The sequence below is a fragment of the Coenobita brevimanus genome, chromosome 18 (genome assembly GCF_032717465.1).
Source record: "Coenobita brevimanus isolate Jiangsu-jjx chromosome 18, ASM3271746v2, whole genome shotgun sequence".
NCBI classification, from domain to species: Eukaryota; Metazoa; Arthropoda; class Malacostraca; order Decapoda; family Coenobitidae; genus Coenobita; species Coenobita brevimanus.
In genome coordinates, this window is record NC_136971.1 from 38498904 (window position 1) to 38505421 (window position 6518).

Sequence of the window (6518 nt, forward strand, 5' to 3'; positions counted from 1 at the left end):
ACACTCTTGCATCCTTTACACATCTTCGCATCCTTTCATCCACACACACATAATCAATCATTGCCTTCCTTTCATTCAGTTCACCACCCACCCTTCTCATCACTCGCCATGTATACCTGTGGATCATTTTATGCCTGAAGAGGGTATTGGCTATCACCAACCCCCTCCCAGCACAAGAAAACATCAGGATGTATTTAATTTTTTCCGGGAAGAAAAGGATTACTAGTTTCCTGCAAGCCAGGAAACCATTTACAGTGCTGAGTGGTAACCATATAACCATTTTTGGATAAAACTACCCCCATCAGTGCTTAGTTATCCAGTCTACGCTAAATTTGCATTACCATACTTAACTCAGTCTTATTTATTTCAACCTAATCTATTTTATGCTAGCACAACCAAACATTCTATCCTTTACGTAATCATATTTTCCTTGGTTAATCCGTTAACTGCGCATGGCGGTTTTTAGGAGGTGTCCGTGGTGCGCAGACATAGGGGTAAAAATGAAATTTCCCAAAGGCCAAATTTTGTCTTAGGAATTGAGAGAACACATGCCAGAGTATATAGTAACGAAATATTAGCTCAATATTTACCTTGGTAAAGCCATGGATGAACATCCAAGTGTCTGATTCCCTATTGGAATGTAAGGTTTTCGTTTTCTTTTTCGGTTTTGAAGGCTCAAACATGCTTGCATGGGTCGGCCTTTGTCACCGTGGCACCATATTCGAAGTTCACCTGCGCACCCAGGGCTGTATTGAACAGTCACACTTGGAACAGCCCAGGCTGTATAAAGCAGTTAACGGGTTAATGATGAATTCTCTGCATACTAAAATGAAATGGTCAATTTTTGGAAAACTACATTTCTCCATTTTGAAACCAAAAATATTTTTTCTGGTCAATTTTAGTGTGATTCGAATGAATCTGACCTTCATTTTTGTTGGAAATCACTTGTTGTGGAGATAGGCCTACCCAAGCCTATCTCCACAATGAGTGAAATCTGAAGAAAATGAAGCTCAAGTTCATTCAGATCAAAATAAAATTAACCAGAAAAAATATTTTTGGTTTCGAAACGGCCATACCACGTTGAGTACACCGCTTCCCGTCCGATCAGCGAAGTTAAGCAACGTTGGGTCTGGTTAGTACTTGGATGGGTGACCGCCTAGGAACACCAGATGCTGTTGGCATCCCTACGTGTCAAGTGGGGTTGGTGGAGGATTAGTGCCCCTCCCTGTAAAACAATTAACTCTAAGCCATTGGCCACCCCGTTTGGGATACATCGCATCTGGCAATGAATGAATGAATGAAAAATTGAGGACATGCATTGAACCACATACCCTAACTGGGGGGGCTCTGCCCTCCCAGGCCCCCCCAGATTATTAACCTAACCTAATCTAACGTTAACCAAACCCTTACCTTAAATGTAGGAGGAGGAGACTGAGGTGGAAGGGTTTGCCTCAGTCTTCTAAACCCACATGCCCTCCACTCCTTTGAATTTGCGTAACTCTTAAAATTCTTACAGTCCCATAGATGAAGGTCCTGTCTATAATGTACGGTAGGTCACTTCCACACTTCTTACACTTTGGGGAGGAAGGCAGAACACTGTGACTATGTAAGAAATTCACACTTTCCTGATTATTCTAAAAAAAAAAAAAAACAAGCAATGGCCTCGCATTCAGTCACAGCACACCCACTACAAGAGGACGCCATCGTGGAACTGACTAAAGTAAGGGATGTTTGAAATCTGAAAATCTCCTAATGCTATCAATGAATTGATTGGTCCGCCTTTTGGCTGATTATAATTTTGCTGACCGTGACGTCTGAGCATGCGCTGTAATGGCATGACGTTACGCCCGGGAGGTGCCATGACAGGGAGAAAGACCGACTCGAAAGTGTGAAAGTGAGGGGAGATCCAAGGTAATATTATATAGGATTTTCATGTTACCAGTAAATGTACACTTCCGAAAACAAATGAATAGTGGAACAGATTCAGAATAACACGGTCTACAACGTGGTTGTGTCAAGATTTCGTGGATGGAGAAATGTACAGTCATTCTATTTTATGAAGGCAGTTTGGGTGGGGTGCTCTGGGACCTCACTCTGTTAGCTCTGTTGCCACATCGTCGCCACACACGTGCTCTCTCTCTCTCTTTATATTAACTACTACTACTTTTATTTTCTTTTTTTTTCCTCTTGTTTTCGACTTTTTTCCACACCACCCGAGGTAAAAGTCTATAGGTGCGTTTTTTTTTTTTTATAACTTCCATGCCAGGAGACTGACCGAGTATGACCCGCTCATGCAGGGCTAGCCCTCGTGTCACCACTTGACAACGTCGCAAAAGCAACTCTGACAAGTCTTATGAGATTTATACTATACTGTAGCTTTTTTATTGAATTATATCTATACAGAGTGTTTAAAATCCATTTATAAGCAGTTACTAGCTTAAAATAGGAGAGTGAGAGAGAGAGAGAGAGAGGTGAGCACAAATAATTACACGTGTTGGCGGCGATGTGGCAACAGAGCTAACAGTGTGAGGTCCCAGATTGCCCCACCCAAACTGCCTCCATAAAATAGAACGACTGTAGTTTCCGAAAATTGACCGAAATAAAATTTCTGTCCACCTATCATCAACGAATCATTTTGAAGTTTTTTTTTTTTTTTTTTAAGTGGCACTCCTATGTCTTAAGGATTATCATAGCTTTATGTACTAGTGTTTCTAATGCAAAATCTGAATAAATCCCAGTATTTGTAGTAGTCTATGAAATAGTAAATAACCTGTGGAAGACCTACTTCAACTGGAAATGAGAAAGACCCACACCCCTGTGATAGAATATTAATGAAAAGCATTTGTGACTGACAGTTAAAGATGAACTGCTTGGAATTCCCTAAGTAATGAACATAACTGCAGTGTCTGTCTGTTGTGTGAGGCCAAAAATGTACTCCAAATTCCTCACCGGTTCCCCATTATTAACGTCGAGGGGGGAGGGGCTATGACTATGAAACCTTTGATTTGCAACGATAATGAATGTTAAAATCGCCAAAATTGATCGAATTACAGCAAACAGTATCATTAATGTCATATTTATGGTAAATTCCACGGCTGTCCAAAAGCACAAATTGACTATCATTTTATTCTTACTGTTTCAGGATGATTTTATTCTACGCTGGATGTTCCATAAGCCAAAGGGGCTACAGTGGCCCTATGTAGCTCCTTAGCTATGAAGGGCTCTGCTAACCGGTATAAAAATGGTCCAAAAAACAGAGCAGATGACTCACTCGTGACTCGCCTGATTTTCGATACATAAACAAGCAACAGCAATTTCGTTTCTGTATATTTCGTTTCCAGCGTACACCTTAGCATTAATATGTTATTGTGTGGTTCGAACTGTTCCATATAGGCTATGATTAATCTGATAATATCAAAGGTATACATTTTTTAACACGAAACACAAAGTGCGAAATGCATTGTTGTGACGAACTTTCCCGCGCTGTCAATTTACACTATTTTTGTCATATTATCATGGTAGGTGGTGGCAGCCGTCATCCATTCACTTAATGTAGTGTTGCCTACTTCTTCATTCACCTTTACCATTCTTTCTCTGTGTTCGCCTTCCTATCTTCCTATTTCTCCCATCTTTCCTGTCACTTTTTATTACTCTTCTTTACTCTTCAGGTGGCTTTACATTGAGTGACAAGACTTTTGGTTTCCTGTAAACCAGGAAACCATTTATAATGCTGGGTGGTAACCATAATAACCAACTCACACTTGTTCCCCATGTGTCAACAAGTGGGCTGGAGGATTGTTAGTGCTCCTCCCCGTAAAACTAACTCATACGGCCACCCCTTACGGGTTGGCTATAGATAGACAGAAAATTAACACTGCATTGTTTTTACTGTAAATGTCAATGTAAATTGCTAAACTGTAACTGAAAGTGCTATGCTAGGTGTTTAAGGATCGGCTTCCCGTCCCTTGAACGTCTATTATGCAGCTGGGTTCCCTTTCTAGCCCGGAGCTTAGGAGACTATAGGTATATTGGTAAATTCTAAATGTGGAACAGGTAGACATCACAAAACAGGAATCTAGACAGTTACATGACATGTACAGATAACAGGGGTAGCAGTATCTCGCAGGATACTGTTTGGACAATAGTTCTGGGTAAAAGTGAATTACACAACGAACAGCACTTATGGTATTGGGCAGGGGACTCGGTCACGGTCACTTTGAGGGAAATCTACACTGTGATTAGAATGGGCAGCTCACCTATAGGTCTTATGTCATGGAAGAATAATATCACTAGAGCCGAGGTACACATTTACTGAGGTCACTGTAATCACTGTTCGGCTTCTCTCACTCTGTCACTATTTCACTGTTGGTCTACACTTCCATCACTATAGCACTGATAGATCTCGGACTTAGTTTCCCTCTTTTATCTTAACACACTGCCCAATGTCTAAGTCACTGTTTCGCTGCCACTGCACTTCCGCTGTCGCTCACTGTCGGGACTGGGTAGGGTGGCGGCGTTGGCAGAGGGTGTCGGGGGAGCTCAAAGCCCGGCTCCTGATGGGGACTGAGCTCCGCAAGAGGCCTCTGTGTCCTGCGGCCATGAGATCACTCACAGGAGCGTCCTCTCTCGTCCGGGGCTGCTTGAGGTGAAGGGCCCCACACTGTCGGGGCTGGGAACTGGAGTACAGCCCTATGGACTGGGTCCGAAGAGTTTCCTAAAGCGCTCACTCAAGTGCCTGACGGAGGACGGGTGTTGGAATCCATCAGGTGGGATCCCTCTGGAGCCGACTGGGCAGAGAATAACCCTGGGGATAGCACAGGGCCTTTCCACGGGTCCTTGGGGCTGAGGCCTTTCTCCTGAAGGTTGTCTCGCTGGTGGTGAACAGTAGGGTCGTCTGCATCCCCGCCTGTCAGCAGGTCTCTGATGGCAGAATGCCCTCTTGTAGTGGAGTCACAGAGGATGAGGGGCTTTGGTGCTCCTCCCCGGCGCAGCTGCTGGCCGTCGCTGGGTTCCCATGGGCAACGAAACGAGGGTGGCTGCTGGCCGTCCCTTTGTTGTAGGCGCAGCTACCGGCCATCACCTGGGCCCGACTCCCTGATGGAGATGCAGGCTAAGTGCGGCTACTGGCCGTCACTTGCCCGTTGGCACGGCTACCAGCCATCACCGAAATCCTGTGTGGAGGACGACATGCTGATGAGGAGCGGCTACTGGCCATCTCCTGCCGACAGGCATGGCTACCGGCCTTCGCCTGTGCCATGTCCTCTGAGGCAACTGCAGGAAGAGAGGGGTTGTACTCTTCTCTCCCCAGCATGGCTACCGGCCGTCACTGGTTCTTGTAGGAGAGTATAGCAGCACCTGACGGGGGAGTGGCTACCGGCCGTCGCCTGAGCCCAGCTGCAGGCCGTGGCTCTTAGGGGGGAGCAGCTACCGGCCATCTCCTGAAAGGGAGAGCAGCTGCAGGCCGTCTCTGGGAAGCCTTCCGAGTGACTACTGGCCGTCTCCTGAAGGTCTGAGCAGCTACTGGCCATCTCACAAAGGGTGCGGCTGCTGACCGTCGCTGGGATACCGCTTGGAGCTAAGGAAGTAGCTCCATCCCGATCCTGTTGAGGGTCGGCTCGCCTGCAAAGTAGTCTCCGTTTTCTGCTATGGTGGCGGTGGGTGAGTTCCGGGTCATAGGGGCACGTGGCCCGGGCAGACTTACATCCCTGTCGCCCGGGGTCGGGTCGTGCTCTGTCTTGGCTCCTCCTGGGGGTGTTGTGATGCCCTAGGCGACTATTCCTGGCATTTTAAAACGTACTGTCAACTCTCGTGTTAGTCATGATCTCAATGGACAGCTGTATGTTAACATAGCAAATGGCAGTGTTAGCTCTCTTCGTTAGGTAAATGTGTCAGAATACTCAGGCAACACGTAGCCAAAGAAGTGGACTTTATGACGTTGTTGTTTTAAGACTGAGACTTGGTTATAAATACTACTGGGAATTCACCAGAGATGCTCCGTAACTTGTGCAGTTTGTGGGGCACCAGCAGCACACGCACTGCATCCCTATACTGTATAACAAAATGTCTTCTTACTGCAAAGTATACAGGTCCGTACAGCCAAACTTTTCGAAAGGGAAGGAGGAGGGTCGTTTTCTGCTGAATCTGGACTTGCTTAACAGCCGGGTGGCCAAAGGTGTGCTGCATGCTTGCTGTGGGGACCTGGGTGTATGCAAACTCGTTTGTGTGTGTGTGTGTGTGTGTGTGTGTGTGTGTGTGTGTGTGTGTGTCCGACCTTGGGAAAAGGCTTCAGGGCGTATATCTCGGGGGCAGTGGCCTGTCCCAAGGCCCAGTAGTCCTCCTACACCTCCATATGTCACCACTTTGGCACTAACACTCACCGTCCGTATTGAATACATGCTAGGACTGTCTTATACAGGACTGGTGTATTGGTATTACCGGAGGTATTTTAACGACAAGTTGGCGGGTCTTCTGATAGATCAGGAAACTGTGCTTTTTAGGAAATTCAAATCCTTAAACAG

The 6518-nt window shown here is 45.8% G+C and overlaps 1 non-coding gene across 1 annotated transcript; it reads left to right on the forward strand.

Moving 5' to 3' along the window:
- Positions 1-1062: 1062 nt before the first annotated feature.
- On the forward strand, positions 1063-1180 carry LOC145391554 (5S ribosomal RNA). Its single transcript, XR_013895872.1, has one exon. It is a non-coding gene; the product is annotated as a 5S ribosomal RNA (ribosomal RNA).
- The last annotated feature ends 5338 nt before the right edge of the window (positions 1181-6518 follow it).